The sequence below is a fragment of the Myxine glutinosa genome, chromosome 6 (assembly GCF_964187855.1).
Source record: "Myxine glutinosa chromosome 6, kmMyxGlut1.1, whole genome shotgun sequence".
Classification (NCBI taxonomy): domain Eukaryota; kingdom Metazoa; phylum Chordata; class Myxini; order Myxiniformes; family Myxinidae; genus Myxine; species Myxine glutinosa.
Window position 1 is genome coordinate 39067691 of NC_136266.1, and position 27500 is coordinate 39095190.

At 37.2% G+C, this 27500-nt stretch overlaps 1 protein-coding gene across 19 annotated transcripts in view; it reads right to left on the reverse strand.

Moving 5' to 3' along the window:
- LOC137429699 (transcription factor 12-like) overlaps positions 1–27500 on the reverse strand; it is a 386392-nt gene that overhangs the window by 324070 nt on the left and 34822 nt on the right. For 5 of the 19 annotated variants that reach the window (XM_078779765.1, XM_078779760.1, XM_078779754.1 and 2 more), the window contains exon 2: positions 7521–7637. The exons of 12 other annotated variants lie outside the window; for them this stretch is intronic. The gene's annotated coding sequence lies outside the window, so the exon portion shown is untranslated. Of the gene's footprint in view, positions 1–7520; positions 7638–22873; positions 22999–27500 lie in introns of those variants that run through there. 2 more of the 19 variants (XM_078779755.1, XM_078779747.1) reach the window with 1 other exon arrangement.

Sequence of the window (27500 nt, forward strand, 5' to 3'; positions counted from 1 at the left end):
GGTAGTCACATGAATAGCGGTCTCCTTCTCGGCCACTGCTCGGATAATCCTTCCTTCGGGAGCTGCCATAACTCTGGAAGCCTCCATAATAATATTGATTGCGGCCACCACCACTACTCCGTGGTCCTCCTCTGTAGCCCCCTCGCCGCCTACGGCCTGCCTTCTCTACGGCTATGTTCCGACCCTCCAAATCCTTACCATTCCAATTCTTCTCTGCCTCTTTGGCGTCCTTTGTGCTTTCAAACGTGACAAAGCCAAACCCTCTTGACTTGTGCGTTTCCCTGTCTTTTACCAACCGCACTTCCAAAAGCGGTCCATATTTGCTGAAGACAGAGGTCAGAACTTCTTCCTTTGTTTTGAAGTTCAGTCCACCTAAAAATAACTTGCTACATTTGTCGCCATCCCTAACTGGTGTGGTGTTATTTTCCCTGCTGGGCTTTTTAACAACCATCGGGTTGCCATAAACTTGACCACTGGCCAAATCATTCCCGATAACAACAGATACTCCCTCTACAGGAATGGTGGCTTGTAAACCTACGGTGACCGGTCCTGACACCAAATCGGACTCCAAATGGATGGCATGAAGTGGAGCTCTAACACAGCCACCAATCCCCTGTAAACGAACACTATCACCAGTTGCCGTCTCCTCTGACAATGGCAAGATGCCTTCAAGCATTAAAGATTGATGTGCTCCTGTGTCCCTCAACACCTTAACATGTCTCCGGTTAGTCGGGTCTCCACCCAGTGACACCAACCCCTCTGAAATAAATGGTTGGTAACGCTGTTGAGGGCGATTTCTCACATTGGCCATTGCATTCGGAGTTGTACTAGTCGAACTCCGCTCCTGATTTTCCTTTCCCCGAGCATAACAGTGGGACATCAAGTGTCCAGGTTTATGGCAAAAAGCGCTAGTAGGCCCGGCGGGGAACCTCGTGGTGTGTCTTGAGCCCCCCGGAGGATACGTCTGCCTTGGAACTGCTGTCTTCGGATTCTTGGAAGTCGTGGTATCAAAGTGGCCTCATTTTCATCTCGAGGCCGCCCCCATGAATTTTCGTTCTCCGCCCCTGATGTACCAAAGCTCCCCTGGCTAGGTCTAGGCGAGAAATTCGGTTTGTGGAACCCCATCCTGTGTGTTAAGGCACAGTCATCTGCCATGGTTGCTGCTTCATACAGCTTTGGTACTTTCCTTTCCTCCAGATGTACTTTAATGTCCTCGTGGACACACTGCTGGAATTCCTCCACCAGGATCAATTGTCGCAATAGTTCGAAGTCTTTCCCAACCCCTTTTGAATCACACCACCTATCAAACATGGTTTCTTTCGTTTTGGCAAACTCCACATGGGTCTCACTCTCCCTCTTCCTGGCATTCCGGAATTTTTGCCGGTAAGCTTCCGGGACCAATTCATAGGCCTTGAGAATGTTTTTCTTCAAAATCTCATAATCTGCACATTGGTCAATCGGTAAAGCTGAATAAATATCTTGAGCTTTACCCACCAGAACACTTTGCACTAGTATGGTCCAGGACTCCTCAGGCCAGTTTAGCAGTTGAGCCACCTTCTCAAAGTGTGAAAAAGAATTGGCTACCTCCTTTTCATTGAAGGGTGGAACCAGCCTCACATGTCTGCCAACATCCCAGGTGTTCTGACTAGGTGTCGAACCAGTCGGCATGGATGGTACCTCTCCCTGTTCTTTCATTACATCCAGCTCCTTGAGTCTAATTTCCTGCTGAAGCGCCATTTCACGGCTCCCTGTCGGCTTTTCTCTCTGCTGCTTCGAGTTCCCTTGCAGCCCTCCTTTCCTCTGCTTTTTTCTCTTCTAACCTTTCCTGGAGTTCTCGTTCCTGTGCTGCTCTTTTTTCCTGGAGTTCTCTTTCCACTCTCCTTTCTTCTGCTTGTTTCTCTTCTAACCTTTCCTGGAGTTCTCTTTCCTGTTCTGCTCTTTCCTTTTCTGCTTTTCTTTCCTCTGCCTTTAACCTTTCCTGGAGTTCTCGTTCCTGTTCTGCTCTTTCCTTTTCTGCTTTCCTTTCCTCTGCTTTTAACCTTTCCTGGAGTTCTCGTTCCTGTTCTGCTCTTCTTTCCTCGAGTTCTCGTTCCACTCTCCTTTCCTCTGCTTTTCTTTCTTCGAGTTCTCTTGCAGCTCTCCTTTCCTCTGCTTTTTCCCTTTCCTGGCTCAGTAATTGCAACTCCAGTTTCCGGAGCTCCACATCTTCTGGTTCCTCGGGTAACCAATCCCAGGCTACCTCTTCCCATGTTCCTAATCCCACCATAGATTGTATCACCACTGTCTGCATCTCTGCCTTCCTCATATTCGTTCGGACCTCCAAGCTAAAATGTTTGGCCAATTTCAAGAGGTCCGATTTTACTAACGCTCTTAACTGTGCTTCACTAGGGGTCACTGCAAACTTCTCTGCGTCAAACTCCATGTTGACTATTGTTAACACCTGTTAACCTTCACACAATAAATTTTTAAAAACAACATTTTTTATTTTTTGGGGAAAAATTTGGGAATGTTGGAACAAGTTCCAAATTTGGGAATTCTGGGAATGTTAGGGAAATTCTTTCCTGGACTAAATTTAGGGAATTTTAGATCCCGGACGCAGACCCAATTTCGAGCCCAGGAGTCAATTGGACGAGCCCCCAATTTCTGTTACGGAGTCCTCTACAACCTCCTGGTCTCGGTAACCTCCGAACCCCGAGAGGAACCCCGGCAGAAAGATATATATGTTATTCCGTGTCAAAATCAATAGGGAAACCACACCATGAGTTATCCACAACCAAAGAATATATTAAAGAGCACACAGGAATCACGATACAACAATAATAGTAATCAACCCTACAATCGATATCCTAAGATGCTACCACCTTATCTAGTAACTTAACCCCAAACTCACGGCACTCCCAGGAAATGGAACCAAGCCCTCCTCAATGTCTCTATAACCCTCCAAGGTGAAGTTGATTCGCTCCAGTGATCGTTGGAACCATGTCCGATCCAGTTCAAGTGAGGCGTAGGCGGTCGACGCGACACCGAAGTCACGTGGTCTAACACCCAGCAAACTCGCGGTAGAATGGAAAATCTCCAAAGACGCGCGCCGACGTACACGTTTGCCGTTCAATCAGCGAATCGCCGTGTACTCCTCAAACGCCGCTTTATTGCACAGCCGTCCCCAGCAAACCACCGTAGGATAAGCCCAACCGACGCGACAAAAACCTTTTCCGATGAAGGTGGCGCGCGCGTTACGAAATAGAGGACGGCTCTCACTCGAGCCAGAGCTTCTAGGCAAGGATTCTCCGGAATCTCAATGCCGTAACCCGACTACGCAGGCTCCACAATACTCCGGCGATATCACCTATTGCACGAACTTCCTTTCAAGGACTCAAAGTCCACTCGCGACATTCGCTCAACCACGCTCGCAACGGAGCTTCAAGACACGTTTCATCTTCCACCTTTTCCTCATGACTTCATCTTCCTCTCTCCATTTCTTCCGGGTCGGTTTCCTGTATCATTTTATGTTAACTTTTTTTAACTTTAGATAGCTGTTCCTGAATACGAAACCTTTTGAGAATAATAATAGTACATAGAATCAGAAATCTTTCAAGTGGAGGAAAACCACAACAGCGGAAGTGACGAATCCGTCACAATATATACATATATATCCATATATATGCATATATATACAATACATATATACATATATATACATATATATATACAATACATATAAACATATATACATATATACATATATATTATATATACATATATATATGTATGCATATATATATATATATATATATATATATATATATATATATATATATACATATATATATATACTAGTTGAGGTACCCGGCTTCGCCCGGGTTGAATAAGAATAATACAAATATATGATGAAAAGAACATGTATATTTTAGAGCAATATCACAGTACATTTCCTACACGACGTTTTTTCAATTTTCAATTTCTCAAAACCTCTGGGTATACAACATTTCTGGTTTTCTTACTTGGTGCCAAGACATAAAGATTGCTTGGTTTTCCAACCCTCGAGCAGCCCACGTACAGCTGGCCATGGGCAAACACTTGTTCTGTGAAGTTCAGGCCTACAACCTTCATTGATTGCCCCTGCGCCTTGTTGATGGACATAGCAAAACATAGCCTGATGGGGAACTGAATCCTCTTGAAGGAGAATGGAAGGTCAGGTGGAATAAGTGGTATCCTTGGAATGAATACTTTCTCTCCTCTGTATTGTCCTGAGAGGATGGTGCAAGTCATATAATATATTGTTTAGTTATCGTCGATGAGGAATTTGGGGTCGGGATGCGTGGTCGGCCTGGGTGACTTGGTCTTGACTAGATGCTAGGCCGCACCTCATTTTGTCCAATAAAGTGGTTTTAAAATATTTTTTGATGGTTCTTATGCTTATCATTAGATGCATAACGTTCGTAGCGAGGTGTGGATAGATGGATTGACATCGGATGGCATGGGATTTGGGATTTAGGAACTCCGGAGTTTTTTCATTAGAAATATATGCGATTTGTTGTGGGGGGGCCCTTAGAACTAACGGAGGCTCGGATTTTAATTCTGATTCCGGATTTCGCAGTCGCTAGTACGTCTTAACACTCGACAGAAACTGGCCCCGCGAAATTTCCAGGATTTTCGGTAAAATTACTTCAGGGTAAAGTTACATAGGAAAACCCCATGCTAAATTTTCGTCGCCGAAGGACTTTATTTTTTGCGAAATTCATCCTGACTTCGCCTCTAGGAGGATACAGGGGTATCTGTGGATAACGGGAACCTTTATTTGGCGAAATTCAGACTGGTATTGACCGAGGTATTCAAAGTATTAACTTATATAAAATTGCCGGTTAAGCCTGTAAACGCAGTGACGTCATCACGTCCCCGGCACGACTCGATTCCGAGGAAATTTTGGTTTTATGGTGCACGGCTCCATTTCACAACGAATGTGAATTCTGTGTACAGTTTTGCCACGAAAATGAGATCCCCGCATCAAGTGTGGTATCTTATTTGGTGAAATTCGGTCGATTTGAAGTGGTGAAAACAAAATGTGATCGTGGAAAATCATAGCGAGGGGCCATTTTGAATCGGTTTTCGATTATTGCACCGGGTTATTGCAAAGATTGGGCAAAAATTGACCGACGAATTCAAAATATTAACATATCAAATAGGTCTTTTAAGGTGAAAACGCGATGACGTCACCACGTCACGCGGCACGAACGCGTAGGCTCTGTCGTTGGAGGTATTGACTTATATAGGGTTGGTTTTCTTAGGCTTATATCAAAATATTAACTTATATCAAATAAGTCTTTTAAGGTGAAAGCGCGATGACGTCACCACGTCACGCGGCACGAATGCGCGCCTGTGTCGTCGGAGGTATTGACTTCTATAGGGTTGGTTTTCTAAGGCTTATATCAAAATATTAACTTATATCAAATAAGTCTTTTAAGGTGAAAGCGCGATGACGTCACCACGTCACACAGCACGAATGCGCGCCTGTGTCGTTGGAGGTATTGACTTCTATAGGGTTGGTTTTCTAAGGCTTATATCAAAATATTAACTTATATCAAACAAGTATTTTAAGGTGAAAGCGCGATGACGTCACGCGGCCTTGCCTAGATGTAGGCCACACCTCATTTTGTCGAATAAAGTGGTATTCGGGTGGTTCCGGTATTTGGGACCGCAGGGACGGAAAGTGCAGGTACGGGGTGCCAGTCACTCCCCAGCCGGCCCGCTCTGAAGGTTCGGATCGGGACACCGGGATTCATTCCGGTCGCCCGGTCGGCCCGGAGGTGGGGGTGCGGGGCCTGTCACGGAACGTCAAAACAAACGGCCTGCCGGGGCCGCCTAAAAGTCGGGCGTGAGGGGCGTGTCCACTAACGGAACGCCTCTCGCTTCCCAGATCGAGGGCCACGTGGTCAGGAGAACCTCGTCCCTTCTGGTTGCCTTGCCGTCCCACCGTGAGCGCTGGTCAGGGTGTACTTCAAACTAAGCTTAAGTGTCAAGCGTTAAGTTCCTCCTTGCCCTCGCAAGGGGAAGGCTAGGGTCAAGCTCTTCCAAATTTCCAAACACTAGGAATCGGACGTCTCAAATTAATTAATTAATTGGTTAATACATCTCAGTCGCCCGCGACCTCTCTAGCGCGGGCGTCGAACCAGTTCATTTCCGGGGCGACCGGGCCAAGTGTCGGCCCGGCCGTGGCTGAAGCCGTTGATTACGCCGTAGCACGCTAACGCGTAGGCTCGCGCGTCCCCGGTCCACCGGGGCTCCGCGGGTGTCCTACCGTGCCCACGTCGCCATGTCTCACTGAATAAGAGAGTCAGACGTGGTGCCCGGGGACAGAGTTCGCTGTCTAAACATGGTAGCGCTAGGCCAGTGGGACCGCCGGGACCCACGTGCACTCACACGTTGTTCTGCGCGTGGGCGGCAGTATCAGACCGGGGCGCCCAAACGCTCCCCGGCTAAAGTTCATCCTGAAGCGCCCACATTGTGCGGACAAACCCCACCAAGTCGAGGGCCACGTGGTCAGGAGAACCTCGTCCCTTCTGGTCACACTGTGCCTATCGGCCGGCCTCGAAGACCGAAATTACACAGCTTTGGTGGATCAAGATTCCTTAGAAGCATGATTGGTGCTCCCACCTTGAGAATCAACCTGTGTGTTGGGAGTCCTTGATGCTGACGACTGTTGAGAAACTCAGTTGGGAGGTTTACTGCCTGATCTTCATGTCACTTTGGCAAGAGAATCATAATTTCTTGCATGACCGGGCAGCGAACGTCATTATGTGCGACTTTACGTCACTCCTTCGGACGTGAAAACATTTGTTTTCCTTAAAATATATATTTAAAATAAATAAAATAGTACATAAATTAACAATAAAAGAAGCTAAAAAACAATTTAAAATACAATAAAAAGCACATTAAAAATATATAAATATGTATGTACAGTATACTGTACGTACGCGCAACCGCTGATTCTCATTCAAAACAGAGGCGACGTACAGTATTCCTTTACTGTGTCTGTGTTAGCCATGGATCCGAAGAAGGATAATGCTAGTGTTTCCAAGCGTAATGTGGTTACGATGGACGATAAGGTAAATCTGATTAAAAGGTATGGAAAAGGTGGAAAAGTGTCGGTGATAGCGCATAGACCTTATCGCGAATCGGAACCGCAATGCGTCATGGGATCGGAAAAAAGGGGCAATAGCGCCACCACAAACTACACCATGGAATTGCAGCTGGCCCGGTTTTTAAAACCATTGATATTAAAATAAAAAGTAGCCTATAACCACCGGAATTTTATGCCGATTCCGAATCTGTGTCTAAAACTTTTCTCCTATGTGTAGTTCTTGAGTTATAAGCGGACATCCAGACAGACACACACACACACACAGACACTCCTCCTTTATTTATATAGATATATATATATATATATATATATATATATATATATATATATACACACACACACACATAATTTCAAAACACACATGGTCACAAGTGTGACTCACTGATCAGGTCCTCAGTCGTAGTCCTCAGCATCATCCCGTTTCGGCCCTTCAACCTCATTACGGTCAGCTAAGGTGGGCCAGCAGGGGCACATGAGCCTCCACATGCAGCAGCTACACCTGGATGCATACATACCCCCACCCCCAGCCGGTGAGAACAAATATATATACATTTACATATATATATATATACACATATATATACATATATATACATTACATATATACACATATATATACATATATATACATATATGTAGTAGGGTAATAATGTTGCTTCTGGGACAGCCCGTTTAACATGGGAAATCCCTATCTAATGTCGTTTACCCCTATTTGGGAAAACACCCCTATTAATCCAAAAGACTATGGGCCCTTTGACCTTATGAATCATGAGTCAATTAATCTACTTGGGCTAATACATAATGAATATATTTTAATTGAGCTAGGGATGGGATTGGGTGAAGGTTAGGGGTTCACACATACTGGAAAGTTGTGGGATCCTTCTGACCTTATGAACCTTTTACTCTGGTGAATATAACCCACTCAAACATCGACCCGACAAATATTTGTTTATGCGTGGGAAATAATTTAATTCTCCTACAACTCTCCTCACCGTCTAATATATTAACAAAAAATATGTTTGAGTTTGGTTCTTTATTAAGATATTTTAACTGAGCTAAGATAAAATGGTAAACCTCCCTCAATGTTCTTGTTTGAGCGCCTCCAGTGCCACATACCATTTTTAAATTAAAGTATATACCAAGGTTGATTACATGGTACTTGGTTCTATCATTTATATACTTATGGTAGCCCGTTATCTTATCACTTATATACTTATATATGGATGGTTGTTGTTTAATGGCTTATCAGTTTTGTTTTTTGTAATTCTTGTGAGTAAAATGAACCCAATATTTCTTCCCCATTCATATCATTTAATTTGTAAGTCCAAGGAACTGTATCCATTACATCAATGATTTTAAATAATTCACGAGTCCATTTTTGTGTATAACCTTTTTCAAAATGGCTTTTCCATTTGTATATTCTTACCAAATCACCAACTTTGAACTTGGGCTTTCTCAAATTAATCTCCTTTTCATATTCTAATTTTGTAAATGTTTCTGATGGTTTTGATTTTGTTGATGAATGAACTGTATTATTGTAATTATCAACAATATCCTGAATTAAATACACCCATTTTTGAGAACCGAGTTGTGTGAATTTTTTATATAATTTCTCTTTTAAAGTACGATTAAAACGCTCAATAACAACTGCTTTTCCTTCATTAAAGGTGCTGTATAATTTAATACCCTCCCCCTTAAGAAATTTCATAAATATTTTGTTATAGAACTCTGTTCCCTCATCGGTCCACAGTTTCTTTGGTTTTCTTTTACTTTTATTAAATATCTGTTGGAAGGCTAACATCAGAGTATAACCTCTCTTGTTTTTCAAAGGAACAACCCAAGCAAATCGACTCCTCAAATCAATAACGGTTAAAGCATACTTGTATCCCTTATCATTTTTTAGTTCGATTAAATCAGCGGACCATATGTGGTCGGTGTATTTAGAATAAACTTTCCTTCTTTTAAACTTTGTGATTATAGGTTTATGTAATTCATTAGCCAAAAGCTCCTCAGTCTTGATAACATCATTGGAGTTTAATAGTTTTTTGGGAAATAACCAAGACCAAGTTTCAATTTAACACTTATCATTTTTTTTACAATAAACCTATCAACTTTCTCTCTCAATGTCGGATTTCGTATCAAAGACAAATTATACAACATTTCTCTGTCTGCTTCATGTTTTTCATCCAATGTGGTGGTATCCCCATAAGCAATATCATGCTTCATACACACTTCGTCAACCCTATTTGTAGGTTTAGACCAAGGTTTAGGATTGTCAGTCTCATCTAATCTTTTATCCAGGTTTGTTCCAGGACCACAGAAAGAATATCCAGGTAGATGTAGTTCCCCTGGAATTCCAGTTGTTGTAAATTTACTTCCTGACAGAAACTTTTGTATGTCTCCTCCACTTTTAGGAGAGATGAATTGACACTTTTTAGAGCCACACACTTGACATATTCCTTTTTGATAAACTCTATTATTTTTAGCTTTAACATACAATACACTTTTAGATTTAGTTTTCTTTTTACATTTGAGACAATAACTCATATTTATTTATCAGAAAAATTCCGACAGAGTATCAAAACCTTTTTAGTTTTCAACATATACATTTCTATCTTAATTTTTAAAACATAAAGAATCCTTAGAAATGTCTTCACTTTCTCCTCCATTTATTTACAAATAAAACTAACTAAAGTCAATACCACTTTCTCGTTTAGATCTCCTCCCTGAAATTGAACTCATCTCATCCGTTTTTAAAACCAATTTCTTCACAAGAGTCATTCTTTCTTTATTTTCCTCTTCGGTGCGTTGAGATTGATTTATTTGTTGTAATACATTTAATCTTTTACGAATCTCACTGATTTCCATCTCCCTCTCCTCCCTCTCTTCCTCCTCCTTCTCTTCTTCAATTCCTTCCTCAGCCCTTGCAACCCTTGAGTTTGAGCCCCAAAGAATATTATACATATACTCATCTGGATTTTGAGATATTCTTGTATCTATAATTATTTTTCTCATAATAGGGTACCAATAAGATTTGTTGACGATTTCTAAAAGAGTTTTATATTTCATAACTTTGAGAAGTTCATTTTTATTTAATATTTTAAACAAGTCTCTATTTGTGGGTTTAGCAATATCAGTATAAGGCCAGTTTTTTATGACAAAATTCCCATGTATATGCTCCAAATCATAAGGTATGTAATACCGAGCACCCTTTTCTTGTAGGTATCCTTGAATACAAAAATTATAATTCTCTTGTAGTCTTCTTCCTGCCATTTATGTATCAGAAATATATGTGAGATTAATATTATGACAGGTAATACCACCCCATCTTCCCACTACCAAATCGGTTTGTATTCCTCGGCTTTCTATCCTTATCTCATTACCTTCCTTCTTTGTCATGCGAACCATCGCTATACTATCATATATTTTTATTTTCTTAAAATCACGTATTTGTTGTTTACTAATTGTACTTCCACATAAATCCTTATCTTCACCAAGTGGATAATATTCTTCTTTACGAGACTGATTAAAATCATGTAGGTCTTCTATGTTTATTGAAAAAGACCAATTATACCCTAAATCAGGCATATCATACCCCCATTTATTAATTCGCATATTAACTATATGTCCTTCTTTATAAAATTCAATTGTAAGCAGGTAGTTAAATTCAATGAGGAAAGGTGTATGGTCAGTATAACCAGGTGTTGTGGTTGTAAATTTTACTTGTTTCACAAAACGTGCTGTTTTATTTAACAAGTGTGATAAATCACTAAATCTAATTAAGTCATTTGCATCTGTAGGGTTTGGATAATTGATTAATTTATAAGTATTCTTCATATTAATATTTTTACTTACACTATATTTTTGTCGTTCAGCCTGTGCCTTTGTATAATAATTTGATAAATCAATATCCTGAGAGGATTTTCCAAAGATAGAACCATCTTTTCCAACATAAGTCATTTATATTAGATTAAAAATGATATCATAAAAATTTTCATTATTGTTGAGTTGAAATAATACATATAAACATAATTGACCACAACATTTAGAATTAATTTCTTGAACTTGAAATGTTTGATAAACACCATTCTGTAAGAATTGTATTACTTCAACAGGTGGTGGCATACCATAACTATCAAAATAATATTTATCCTGACTATTATGAATACAAACCCAATGAGAACCATTCTGTGTGTCTAAATTCATAATAATATTCTTTGTATTCTTATTCATATGTATTAATTCATCTCTCATACAAATAACCACATTATCAATTTTTAGTGTTTTACAATACTTAGCTAGTTCTATATTTGACGTTGTATTCTTTCCAAATTGTTTAAACCATTTATCCATTTATTTATGAGAAAGATACAATCCATTACCTCGTTTAGTTAGTTTAACACCCGCTTGAGCGATAGAGGAAAGCATATCTCCAACTAACAATCTAGCTTTATCAGGTAGACTTTCAAGTTTTTGAGCAAAATCTACAATTACACCACTTCCACTAATTTGTTTCTCCAACTCCTTGTTATGTCTTTCCAATTCTTTTTGAGCTTTTAGTTGTGCCTTCCTTTCGTTAGCAGTTTTTACCGCTGCTGAAATACCACCAGTCAATGCTCCCGCCGCACTTAAACCAGCAAATAAAGGAATTAGAAACGGGAGAAATCCTCCTCTTGACCTGTCTATTGAATATTTCTTTAACATAGGTTTCGTCATTTTAATTTTAAGTGATCCAACATCATTTAGTGTTTTTACTTGTGTGTGTGTGAGTAAAACATCAATTCTTACAGCTCCTTTTCTTTGAATTGTATTAACATTAATAATACAAGGCTTTTGATTTTGAATACAAGATGTTAATTTATTAAGATTGATTTGATTAACATATACCCCAACCATTTATTTATGAGAAAAAACCTATGTGATATTAATCATAACACCATTATCTGTATTAATCTGTAATTCTGTTTCCTCCAAAAGCAAACAATATGCATTAACCTCTTCACTCTCCCCTCTTTCAATGTATAGAGAAGTATCCACTCGATTAGACTTTATAGTTTCCTTTTGAGAACTCAGGTCAATTGCGTAGATTGTATATAAACCTTTAAATGCAACCATATCCAAAATAGGATCATTATTACCATTACTTTCACACACCTTTTGGTAGGACTTGTAGGCTTCCGCATAATCATTTTTTTCCCAATCAATTTCCAATCTATCTCGCGGATAAAATGTGCCATCAAGAGAAACCCGAAGTTGTTTCACCTTAGCATTATCACTCAGCGCATTATTCTTATTAGTACCGTCCTCTCCATCTGGTTTTTTAAAAATGAGCCAGAGGTATCGTGGCTTTCCTTGAAGAACACCCAAATTCCAAGTGTAGGTAGTGTGTTCCAGTTTAACGTGTTGACATCTTCTTTTAAGGTATGATACATTTAGCGGTTTCTTTGAGTTAAGTCTTCTATTTAACATCTCTTCCGTTTTAAGATTAGGAGTATATTCACTAATATACCAAAACAAATCATTAATAACAAATTTATTATTGTCGCCAAAAGCATTTTCAGCCCCAAAAAGCAATCTATTTACATTATCATTCCTTTGTAGTTGAAATCTAATTTTAAGACCATACAAAACTTTATCATAATCACAAAATCCAAATATACCTTTAAGAGGTACTGCTACGGTAAAACTATTCTCAGCTTTTGCGTCATCATTATACATTGACTTCCTTTGACTATAACCAGGGTCTGTGTTTGTTCCCGTTGACATATCAGGAATAAAGCCTTCAACAGCTCCCTTACCCATTCTATCACCAAACGAATATAGTGTAAATTTCATCATTTCAGATGTAGCAGAGACATAATCAACCGCTTCAACCTCTTGTGTTCCAATATACAGGCGAACACTGTCAAACATTTTCCAGAAGAAATCATTTACGAGTGTAGCATTAGTATTATTCGCAGCCTTAGTGAATTTAAATTTACACAGCAAGAAACTATCAGCTATATTCAAGTAAGTTTGTCGATTATTTATTTCAAAACTTTTTGTTCCGTTTGAATTCCAGTCGGTTCCTGTAATAGCATTTACCTTAAAATAGTCTTCCTTTTTAGTAGAGTTTGAAATGATAATCGTATCATCCAAATCATAGATACTATCAATCGCTTCCATACTTGTATTTATATAGTATTAAAATCGTTGAAACCCTGACCCAAGTATTTTAATGATTTTTTGTCGTTCTTGTGAAGATAGTTGAGTTTTACCTTGTAATTTATGAGACTCCTTTTGAGCTTGTTGTATAGCACCCGCAACAGAGCCCACGGCAGAAGCAGTTGAACCAATTAGGTCTTTATGTTTAAGGATGGTTGAACCAATACTCATTAGAGTATCAATTATCCCATCTCCTTTATTTCGAAATTGATGACCCACACCCCGTTGTCTCTTAGGTTTATAGTATCCTTTACCCACATACCTTGTATAGTCTGGTGAAAGGAACATGCCCTCCCCTGTAATTATTTTATATTTTCCCAACTCGTGTTTTCTTACAATAACCATTATTTATTTATTGAAAAACTTCACGTAGGTGAATTCTGATGGATATAATTTCATCATTAAAGGATATCATACGATTATCTTGGTCGGTTATCCTAAAATTTACTCTGTATATGGTTTTTCCTGACACAGGTAAATAGACAAGATTTTTTGGTTCCATATTAAATTTATAACCAATCGGGGTTGAGTATGCACTGAATGAAAATATTGTATTTGTTCTTATTCCATCGTTATAAGCACCATCAATCAAATCACAATGAATTAATACTGAATTTATACCGGAGGATATTTGGATAACATTATCACTGTAAAACGTCCCGTTATTTTCAATCTTTTTTGAAGAGAAACCCAATAGCTCTCTAAACGAATTTTCAATCGTGAAATCAACTTTATAATTATTTTTAAGTTTAATAGTTGATTTTGAAGTGTGTTTTTGAATATCTATTACAATATTTTTTGGTTCATCACCTTTTTCTTTCATAAGGTGAGAGACTTCTGAAGATATTTGAGAAATCTCGTAAGCTCCAGGTGAAACGGTTATAGTTTTATATCCACTTCCTGGATTATAACTAAACTTGTTGTTTTTCTCTGTGATATTAAACAAGGTATTATAAGTTTCCATCGACAATAAAGATGCCTCATATGAGGTAAGGGGGTCAAGTTGTAGTGGGTAAGGGAATGAAGCTGTGTAATCGCTCGTTGTGAAATTAAAACTAAGAATTGTGCTTCTCATCTTATTTAATATCTAATAAAATATCTTTGTATTGACATTTATTAATTATTTTCATATTCATCAACTGATCTAAAATGGCTGAGGATTCATTAAAACAATTGTTGTTTCCAGCCTTCTTACTACCTAACAACAATAATAGCCTATTAACTAATTGTGATGGGTCATTTGGAAGAAAACTAACACCCGAACCAAGCTTACTTAAAGCATCAATAATATGTTTCTCCTTCTCATTCTTCTTACTTTTACCAGCAACAGAAACTCCATAATCAAGTGCATTTAACAACTCAATATATACCCTATCTTCCTCTCTTTCCATATCAAGTGGTTCCTCAAAATATTTTGAACCGCTGAATCCGGGGTTTGTTAGAAGAAACATTAATCTTGGAGTTAATTTAACATTTGGTTGAGTAGAACTGAAGAACATCAATTCATCATTAAATATCAATACCTTTTCTTCCACAAGATGAAACACTGCTGGTTCTTCTGTTGGAATGAGACCTGCTCTGGTTTTTGAACCCGCCGAATATTCATTGTTTTGAAGAGCTTCCACAACATAATTAGGGGGTTGATTTACCTGCTCAAGTTTCCGAAATAATTCTTCATCATTATATTCTAATTCACCAAGTTCTTGTTTTGTTATCTGACTAAAATCTTTGAGCATTTAAAGTTTTTTCGGAGTAAATTCTACCGTGGGAACTGTAGGTGAGTGTTGAGTTTTCAAAAGTGGTTTAAAGAATTTCTCTTGTTTTCTTTCAAAGGCTTCTTCACCAGTTAGTTTCTGTCTCCGTTTCTTCTTTATCTCTTCCTGTTGTTTAACAACTTTTGAAACTAATTGTTGATGTTCCTTAAACTTTCTTTCTCTTTCTTCGGTATTCATTTAGTATTGAAAAATATCATTTAGTATCTCATCTTGTTTCACAACAATATATTTATATTTTCCAATCGTGTGTTTCATATAATTTTCAAATTCTTTTTTACTACATAACGTAGAGCAATTATCTCTCCAAAAATTATTTACATCTATTGAATTTAACTTAAATAAAATAAAAGTATTGGCATTGTTTCTTATTGAGCGTCGAGGGAGTTGAAAATATGATTGACTAAGATATATACAATTACAAGAAGAATGTCTCCCTCTTGTATAGTAGCTATCCATTACTGTTTGGTTTCTCTCATTAACACAATCATCAAAGATGACGAGGTTCTTTTTTGATTTATCTAAATCTTGAGGTGAAGGTATATCATCCGTATTATCACTGAGAATACAAGTTATGGGTTTCGATTTTGATTTCTGTGTATCACAAAATAGTTGTATTATATCCTCAATGTTATAATCATTTAGTTCGTTTTGAAGTTTAAATAAACCGATAATGTCTTCCTTTTTAAGACCCGCATTAAAACCCTGTGAGAGTAGTTGATACTCGGGTTGAAAACTTGACTTTGTAAAAATTATTAAATTATCATAATCTAAAAAATTAGAACCAAGGAGCATCTTTAAAAGTAAACAGGTTTTCCCACATCCGCTTGAACCAACTATTAGACATCTCAATGAATTTGGAATGTTTTTATGGTTATTAAATTTTATCTTATTTTCCCAAACGGGTAAAAAATCATTCATTTATATATTTGGAAAACAAGTCATCTAACTTTTTTTGAGCTATTTTAGAAACTCTATATTTTATCCTGAGTTCAGGTTTAATTTCAAAATAATTCATTATTTTATTTATGTAGTATCTTGTATTAACATTTCCATTAAAATTATTTTGAATAATAAATATCATTAAACCCTTATACATTTCCTCAATACAAATAGTATCTTCCCTTGTAAGAAATGGTGTATTATCACCATAATGCTTAACATTCATCTCTCTTATTAATCTTGTAAAGTAATTCATTTTTGGTTCTAATTTAAAAGAGTTATATATATTTTTATATTTTTTATTATCATTAATTAAAATTAAATCACAGAAAATACATTGTTTATATGAACCCTCATTATTAAGCCCTATTCTATCACAAGCCGGACAATTCTCTAATTTATCATATGGAGAGTCTGGAAATTCTAAATATCCTTCAGAACTTATCATATTTATATAGTAAATTTTTACTTAAACTAAACGCAAGTTTATTCATTAATAAATACAATGTTTCACAACACAAAAGACCAATTTCAATCTATTACCGAAGGTTCTATTGATTGTGTCAAAGATGTAAAGTTGAACAAAGATAAATATGGTAATTTTTGGGTTTATCCCGAATTAAATGATAATATTAGTCCATCAATTATGTTTAAAGGCCGCGGATTTTCTATTCCAGCTAAAAAATCGATAAAAGTCTATTTGGATCATGTCTCCCCCCTTCTAATGGCTATTTATGAAAAGATTGGTGAAAAATTGGACGCCACTTCTTTGGAACTTAATGATAAGACCATCAACTCAAGTAAAGGAGATGTATGTATATTTTTTAATAAAACAGATATTGATGTTAATAATAAAATCATAACCGGGGAGATGACATTTAGGTCAATTATAATTAAAGATTATTTGAAGATAACTTTTAATGTTAAAAATATTATTATCCAAAAGGATATTGAAAGAAAAATTATTGGGCTCGATGGAAATGTAATTTAGTTTAAGTAAAGTTTTCATATATAAATGGGGCACACAATTCAAAACACAATTGATTTCTTCAGCGGAATTCTCAGAGATCCTCTTGAAAAAACTGATACGTTATTGAGCCACTCTCCTCCAAGATATTTGGAAAGAAGCTCAATTAAAAATATATCTGATTTAAAATGGTCTGTTGGAGAGATTCATTTTCAGATGTGTAATAAAAAATTTATTAGTGTTGATACAATAATTATTGATCAAATTAAAAAAGCTTTCAATTTGCTAACCCTTAAACAAAAAACATTTTATGATAAAACTATGGGAGGGTCTTTTGGATTCACATTTATGAATAAAGTTAAAGATACTTGCGGCGGTTATTATTTAAAAGATTATGTTGACCATCTTATTGGTGAGATGGTTTATTGTAATTTTGAAGGCATCATGCATCTATCAAAAATTGAAATAGATCATAAGGAAAGAAATTTTACTTTAATGTTTAATTTAGACAAATTTATACGCTTGTATTCAGATCAACCAGTTCAACCATATCTCAAAGAAGAAAAAAGACAAACGGCTTATGATGATTATCAAGATTATTTGGAAGAAGAAAACTCTAAAAGAATTTTAAAAAAATATATAATTAAAAGTGGTTCGCTAGAAACATATACACGTCTTCATCCAAATTCACCTCTACCATCTGACTCTGAAGAATCAGACTATGAATTGTAGCCCTATAAATATGAGTCAATACAGCAGTGAAGATTTTACTATTTCATTGAACTTGGATGATGATGATAGTATTTCATTGAACACAGATGATAGTTATGATACTAATAGTTTGTGCTCAAATGATAGTTATGAGAGTAGCTTTATTGATGACTCTGAGTATGATTCTGATAGCTTATACTCAAATGATGAATATGAGTCAAGCTTTATTGATGATGACACAACGAGTGATTTCTCGAGCTTCCTTGAATCTCAAAGTTCTGAGTCAGATTAAAAGTTGGCTTGGTGCCAAATGTGCGTGGCTTTAAGGAAAGATTCATAGTTAAATGAGTGTCAAAATCTCACAAGATTGTTCACCTATAAATATGGTTTATTGTGATACTTGCGAGAAGGAAGTAAAATATTATAAACAACATATTCTCACCGCAAAACATACATACAACATTCTAAATCAATTATCACCATTTCCTAAGAACAAAAAAAATTGTATTCACTGTAATAGAGATATCCTAAAGAAGGGGTTCAAAGCCCATCTTAAAACAAACAAACACTTGTCAAATTTAATCACTATTAAAAATACTGATGGAGCATTCAAAGGACATATCAGGATTCGAATCTTTAAATTCAAATCTCCTACACCAGAGTCTATAGTTGAAGCTGTAGAAATAGTTAAACCTGCTGTTCAAACGTTGATTGAAAAAACACTAAAAGAAATGAAACCACTTAAATTTTATATGGGAATAAAATTTGAAATGACAAGGGATACAGGAGAAATATTTAAACCATACATGAGAACAGAGCCACACTTTATTTCTTCATATCAAGATTTTAAAACATCAGGAGTCTATGGTGAACTTATTAAACAAGAGGAAAGTGTGGGTAATTCACTCGTAGGAAGTGGATTCACTATAGGAGAAATTATTTACATAGACATTCATATTCTTAAATCAGATCCTCTAAAAGCTTCTTCTTACATTGATTTACCCAGTGTTATCAAAAATAGAAAAGCAGTTATCAATATCAAAAATAAAGATAATAAATGTTTTCTCTGGTCTATTTTAGCACACTTACATCCTCCACATTTTCATGATGAAAGAGTATCTCATTATAAAAAATATGAGAATACATTAAATACGAAAGATCTAAAGTTTCCGATGACTTTAAATGATATTCCTAAATTTGAAAAGATGAATAATTTATCAGTTAATGTTTATGGTCTAACAGAAACAAACAACATTCAGGTTTTAAAGCTTTCTGACAATTGTAAACAAACTCATATTAATCTTCTATATTTTAATTCAGACGAAAATTCACATTATACATACATCAAAGATATTGCTAAATTAATAAAACCACAAGTCTGTAAGAGAACAAATAAAATATATATTTGTTTGCGTTGTCTTAACTTCTTCCATACACAAGAAAGATTAGATAAACATTCAAATTATTGTGGCGAACATAAATCAACGGTAATCAATATGCCTAAAGAAGGCTCAAAGATCACATTCAAAGATGAAAAGAAAAAGATCAAACATCCATTTGTTATATATGCTGATTTTGAAAGTATTCTAGAAAAAATAGATACTGCTTCTCCAGATCCAAAAGAATCATACACAAATAAATATCAAAAACATACTCCTTGTGGTTTTTGTTATTATATCAAATCATCCGTTGGTGATAAATATAACAAGTTAGAGATGTATAGAGGCTCAAATACCCCAGAGGAGTTTGTGAAACGACTAGAAAAAGACTGTGTTCGATTAACCAAGATAATGAGAGAAACCAATAAACCAATGTCCTTGACGAGTAAAGAAAAAAGAGAATTTAGACAACCAAAGGCTGCCTGTCATATTTGTGAGGAAAAAATTGGTGAAGGTCTAAAGGTTAGAGATCATTGTCATCTCACTGGTAAATATAGAGGTCCGGCTCATCAAAGTTGTAATATTAATTATCAACTCCCCTCTTTCATTCCTGTCTTTCTTCATAACAACGCTCATTATGATACACATTATTTATCAAGGAACTCTCAAAGACTTCTGGAAGTATCTCAGCAATTCCAAACACGGATCAGAAATACATTTCATTCACAAAAACAATTCACACATCTCCTATTACTCATATCAGATTTCTTGATACATTTAAATTCATGGCAAGTCCATTGGTTAACTTGGTTCAAAATCTAAAAGAGTTTCCATGTCTTTCAGAGTATTTTTTAGATAAAGATTTTCTAACACAAAAGGGAATTTACCCCTATGACTATATGGACTCATTTGAGAGATTCAATGAAACACAACTTCCTTCAAAAGAAAATTTCTATAACAAATTAAACAACAGTAATATATCTGATAAAGATTATGTACACGCACAAAATGTTTGGGAAAAATATAACATCAAGAATCTTGGCGAGTATCATGATTTGTATCTCAAAACTGATGTCCTTTTATTGGCCGATGTATTTGAAGCCTTTAGATCTGTTTGTCGCACTGGATATGGATTGGATCCTGCTCACTACTACACAGCACCTGGATTGGCCTGGAGTGCGATGTTGAAAATGACAAAACAAGATTTGGATTTGATAACCGATGTTGATATGCTTTTGATGATTGAAAAGGCAAAGAGAGGAGGAATTTCACAAGTCTGTTCAAAGAGATACGCAAAAGCAAATAACAAATATCTTCCAAATTATGATTCAACGAAAGAGAGTTCTTACTTGATGTACTATGACGCAAACAACCTGTATGGCTGGGCAATGTCTCAGGCTCTTCCTTATGGAAAACTTAGATGGGTAAAGGAAAAAGATTACAAAAAGGTTTTACAAGATGTATGTATCTCTACACAAAAAGAATTGGATGATTCAAAGGTTGGTTATTATTTTGAAATTGATTTAAAATATCCAGAGGAACTCCATAACCTACACAAAGATCTCCCATTTGCTTGTGAGAAAGAAAGTCCAAAGAAAGAATGGTTGAGTGATTTTATCAACGATCATTTAATATAGGTGAATCAACAGAAAAATTACTTACTACATTATATAACAAGAAAAATTATGTTCTACACCAAAGAAATTTGCGACAATATTTATCAAAAGGTCTAAGAGTAGAGAAGATCCATAGGGTTCTAAAGTTCAATCAAAGTCATTGGTTAAGGGGGTACATTGATTTCAATACACAAAGAAGAACAGAGTCAAAAACCGATTTTGAGAAAGACTTTTATAAATTGATGAATAATGCGGTCTTTGGTAAGACCATGGAGAATGTGAGGAAAAGACAAAATATCAGACTATCAACATCTTGGGAACAAGCATCAAAATTAATTAATAGACCGAGTTTTACTAGAGCTGAGGTCTTTACTGAGAACTTTTGTGCGATCCATTTGGTTAAAGAGAGTATTGAAATGAACAAACCTATTTATATTGGAACAACAATTCTTGATTTATCAAAGTCATTAATGTATGATTACTTTTATAATAACTTGAGGAAGAAATATCAAAATGATGTTAATCTACTTTATATGGATACAGATAGTTTTATTTTGCAAATTAATACTGATGATGTTTATTCAGACATGAAAAAGGACATTAATATCTATGACACTAGTAATTACAGCCCAGAGAGTGAGTTGTTCTCCTCCAAAAATAAAAAGGTGATTGGAAAGTTTAAGGATGAATTAGGAGGAAATGTCATGAGTGAATTTGTGGGATTGAGGTCTAAGGCTTATGCTTATAAATATATTGTGAATAACGTTGAAAAAACTGATAAGAAGTTAAAAGGCATAAAGAAAAATGTCATAAAAGAAACAATAAACTTTAAGGATTATTATAACTGTTTAACAACAAAGAAAGAAGAGTTTAGAAAGATTAATGGAATAAGAAGTTATAAACATCAATTATATTCAGAAGAGATAAATAAGAAAGCATTGGGGGCTTTTGATGATAAGAGGTTTATTTTAGAAAATGGAATTGATAGTCTCCCTTATGGATATATAAGTATATAAGTGATAAGATATACATAAGTGATAAGTTAATGGGGTTAGGGATTTTAAGGGCTACCGCCTCCTTTTTTACTATTATATAAATGATAGAACCAAGTACCAACCAGACTAAAGAGTGGAGGTGTAATCAACCTTGGTATATAAATGGAAAACATAATGAATGTGAAAAATATCAAATAGGTATAATTGAAAAGGCAACTGGTAAAAAAGTTCACAAAACAAATAAGAGAATTAATTTAAATACCGGTGAATTGGGTAAAAAAGATGGAAATATTTTTGAGTGGTCGGAAAACTTTGATGGTTGCCAGGAAAATATATACTTTAATTTAAAAATGGTATGTGGCACTGGAGGCGCTCAAACAAGAACATTGAGGGAGGTTTACCATTTTATCTTAGCTCAGTTAAAATATCTTAATAAAGAACCAAACTCAAACATATTTTTTGTTAATATATTAGACGGTGAGGAGAGTTGTAGGAGAATTAAATTATTTCCCACGCATAAACAAATATTTGTCGGGTCGATGTTTGAGTGGGTTATATTCACCAGAGTAAAAGGTTCATAAGGTCAGAAGGATCCCACAACTTTCCAGTATGTGTGAACCCCTAACCTTCACCCAATCCCATCCCTAGCTCAATTAAAATATATTCATTATGTATTAGCCCAAGTAGATTAATTGACTCATGATTCATAAGGTCAAAGGGCCCATAGTCTTTTGGATTAATAGGGGTGTTTTCCCAAATAGGGGTAAACGACATTAGATAGGGATTTCCCATGTTAAACGGGCTGTCCCAGAAGCAACATTATTACCCTACTTATATATACATATATACATATATATATATATATATATATATATATATATATATATATATATATATATATACACATATATATACATATATATACATATATATACATATATACATATATATATACATATATATATATATATATATATATATATATATATATATATATATATATATATATATATTGCCGTGTGATCCCCCTCGGTGATAAACCGGGGAATCACAGATAGTAAATCGAGCATTATTTGAGGCGTTGTTCAATAGCGGATTTATTATCTACGCACGAGAAAGAGAGAAGAAGAAGAAGCTGGACGCTTTTACCTGACGCGATCCCAGAGCAGTCTTCAATCCTGTGGAAATTAACTCACATGGAAACAGATTAAAATGTACAAAAATAAACAGGTTTATTTAACGGAACCCAAGAACAATGAAGACGCGACGCTCAAATAAATGTCCTCAATTGGGACGTCCCCACACCAGACTTATAATACACACAAAGGAAGAATATATGAAAATAAAGTGCCGTGCATGTGTGTGTGGGCTTAGCTCAACCAGCGGAGGTGGATGGCGTTCTCCTCGGGAATGGCGCCATCCCAGGCTGCTGGTGGGAAAACCGCCTGACGTTGGCGTGAAAACAGGCCTCGCTGCACAGTCCGTCTCACGCCACAGCACTCGTACTCTCGTCAGCACACACTCGCATGCAGGCACCAGAAGCAAGGGTCGAGGGCAGATGTGGGCAAGAGGAGCAAGAGGTCGAGGGCAAAGGAATCCAAGAGGCAGCAGAGGGAAAAGGTCCAGGCACGAAGGGATCCAAAATGAGAAGAAAATGCCGGCCAGCCAGTTCTTTTATTGGCCGTCTCGTGACGTCAGCTGTCCTCTCCACCAATCAGCGTGCCGCTTCCTACTTGCCCCTGACATCATGGGTGGTACCTGGACAATCGGCGCTCTGCTTCCCTCTCGGCCTTCCTTCCACCAATCAGTGGCCAGCTTCTTGCCCCTGCCTTGACCAATCACGAGTCCCTCCTTACCCTGGCCTTTCATTGGTGAACTCCTGCCCAATAGCGAGTCCTTCTGGTCGTGGCTTTCGGCCTGCCTGTGCGATGTTTTATCGCCATGTTGGCGCAATGCGTGGGCGCTTCCTGCCTGCACTTCCGGTGAGTTGTTGTTGTTGTGAGTTTGAGTTTCCAGTGAGTTTTATTGTGGGGGGGGATTTAAGCAGTATGTGTGGTGTCACTAATGGGCCTGCCTAGTGTCTATGGGTGTAGTGCAATATGGGACAAAGGATAGATCACAACGTCTCACGAACACGGGAATTAACATAATCCCGACGATAATTATCACCTTGTATGCGAGAGACCATCCTCGTATGCGAGAGATACGAGCTTAATCCGACATCCGGGCTGAACAGGTCCTCTACTTATGTACATCGAAATGGTTCTTCTTCTTCACGACAGTCTGAGCAAGATACTTATACAGATATACCTGATCTATATATCACTCTACCCCAAAATTCATAACAATACATATATACATATATACATATATATATGTATATATATATACACAAAGAATTAAGTTAAGCCCCCTACACAACGAATTAAGGTAAGCACCCCCTAATATATATTCTTTGTGTATATGTATACATTGGCATATATTCTAAGGTATGTGAGATCAAATAATGATTGGTATGACATTAGCAATTATCCATTGATGAAATTGAGTGATCAAAGTGAAAAAAAGTGATTGGTTGAGTCAGTGATCTGATCACGTGGGTCCTACACACGTTATTGACGCAAAGATCGCTAGAGGTCTTCTCAGAACAATGACTGTACGTTAGAAAACATAAACGTCATCCACACTGTCCGTGATGGACCTATAGCTCCATACTTAAATTGAGGTGAAAATATGCCTAAAATTCCCAAAAAATTTCACCTTAAATTATTCAGAATAAAATATTGAAAACGGCATGATTGTTATGTTTTTATGTGACCATAATATCACTTCTCCAGAAAATATAGCAATATCATGGGTATATTACACTGTTTTGACGACAACAAACTTGTAATGTGCGAGGTTGTAAAAAAACGGGGGGGGTGCTTAACTTAATTCTTTGTGTATATATGTATATATATATATATATATATATATATATATATATATACTACATGACCAAAAGTATGCGGACACCCCTTCTAATTAGTGGATTCGGCTGTTTCAGCCACACCCATTGCTGACAGGTATATATGATCCACCACGCGGTAACTTGGGTTGCCCCATGATTTTTAATCATTTTACATAATTAATTAATCTGTTTTAGGGGGAGTGTAACCCGGGTTGCGTGATCGGAAAATCCTTTGTTAAAAATCACGGGTCAACCCGGGTTAACGCGTGGTGGATCATATAATGAAGCACACAGTCATGCAATCTCCAGAGACAAACATTGGCAGAATAGGCCGTACCAGGCCTGGGGATTTCAGATCTCATCGGTAACCGTTTTTCGGTTCCGTGATTTAAGTTTATGGGAACCGATGGGAAACAAAATTCCGGTTCATGCCCAAACCTAATGGGAAACGATTTTTTTTTTTCCTTTAGAATTTGTAAAGCAAAACATTTCTAATACAAAATTAAAAATGTAGTTTCCAATAATAAATCCTGTCATTTACATATATACAATGTAATTAACGCATGTTCATTATTGAGGTTGATGTTTATTATCAGAGAAGAGCAAATTCTGTCAATTTGATTGTGTATACCCTTATGAAATAAAGTTTTTTTATTTATTTTAAGTTATATGATGATTCTCCATTTTTTTAGAACTGACTTTCACAATATTTTCTGTCTCATGAGTTGTAACGCAAGATGACAACGGACACCGTTAATGCTTCAACTATTATGTAAACCCACAACAAATCGACCCCCGCCCCCCACCCCCACCCCCCCCCCCCCCTCCTCTGTTGGGTCTGCACAATTTGAGAACCCCTCCGCATCTAGCACAGCACTGTACTTAATACTACTATACATACTAGTTGATTCTCCCTTATTATTAGGTTTATGATACTCACAGCTTTTCAGAATTTCTCCACCACAGAATTAGAGAGAAACAAATCAAAACAAAATACTTATTTCAAGTCAAACTGAACAGTTTAATAACATAGTACAACTTCCATAAGTTTCGGTGCAACAACTTAAAGGTCATAGGACAATAAATGGATTGTATTGCAAACTGTGCGATGTTCCGCAAGTCCCATGTCCATATAATACATCGGAACAACGTGAAAAAGTTCGTATTTAAAATCGTGTCCTATAAACGTATGCCCCGGCGCGATGCCTCCTTCCGTAGGTCTGTGTAATGAGTAGCACATACTTTGCAGCGAAGCAATGTGACCAAGCCTTCCCCATCGCATTCCGCTTCAAAATCGTCGCTGGATGACCATTTTCGTAATGTTTTTAAGGCGACATTTTCGGGGTTTTTTCGCTTAGCAACGGATGCCATTTTGAAAAGGAAGTCTGTGATTTAGACCAATGCGCATGTCCGTCAAAGCAGAAGTCATATCGCGAACCTGAATGTGGGAAACTACATGCTATCTGCTTTGCCGGCCTAATTTTGTTGGAAATAAAATTCATCTTCTGAAATAGTGAGCTGAAAATCACACGTGAAGGTAAATACTACATATTTTTGCCTTACACTGCCTTTCTGCGATGGGAAACGTATTTTCGGTTCCGTGTTGTTGCTATCACATTACCGACATGCTACAGGTAACAATCGTTTCCGTGAAATCCGCAGGCCTGCCGCACTGAAGAGCTCAGTCACTTTCGACGTGGCACCGTCATAGTATACAACCTTTCCAACAAGTCCGTTTGTCAAATTTCTGCCCTGCAAGAGCTGCCCGGTCAACTGAAAGTGCTTTTATTATGAAGTGGAAACGTCTAGGAGCAACAACAGCTCAGTCGCGAAGTGGTAGGCCACACAAGCTCACAGAATGGACTGTAGAGTGCTAAAGCGCAAAGCACGTAAAAATAGTCTGTCCTCGGTTGCAACACTCAATACCGAGTTCCAAACTGCCTCTGGAAGCAACGTCAGCACAAAAAAACTTTTCGTCGGGAGCTTCATGAAATGGGTTTCCATGGCCGAGCAGCCGCACACAAGCCTAAGATCACCATGCACAATGCCAAGCGTCGGCTGGAGTGGTGTAAAGCTCGTCGCCATTACACTCTGGAACAGTGGAAACGCGTTCTCTGGAGTGATGAATCATGCTTCACCATCTGGCAGTCCGACGGACGAATCTAATTTTGGCGATTGCCAGGAGAACACTACCTGCCGGAATGCATAGTGCCAACTGGAAAGTTTGGTGGAGGAGGAATAATGGTCTGGGGCTATTTTTCATGGTTCGGGCTAGGCCCCTTAGTTCCAGTGAAGGGGTTAACGCTACAGCACACAATGACATTCCAGACAATTATGTGCCTCCAACTTTGTGGCAACAGTTTGGGGAAGGCCCTTTCCTGTTTCAGCATGACAATGCCCCGTGCACAAAGCGAGGTCCATACAGAAATGGTTTGTCGAGATTGGTGTGGAAGAACTTGACTGGTCTGCACAAAGCCCTGACCTCAACCCCATCAAACACCTTTGGGATGAACTGGAACGCTGTCTGCGAGCCAGGCCTCATCGCCCAACATCAGTGCCCGCCCTCACTAATGCTCTTGTGGCTGAATGGAAGCAAATCCCCACCGCAATGTTCCAACATCTAGTGGAAAGCCTTCCCAGAAGAGTGGAGGCTGTTACAGCAGCAAAGGGGGGAGGGTAACCAACTCTATATCAATGCCCATGATTTTGGAAAGAGATGTTTGATGTTCGGGTGTCCACATACTTTTGGTCATGTAGTGTGTATGTAAAATATATATATATATATATATATATATATATATATATATATACGAGCAAAAGTACCCG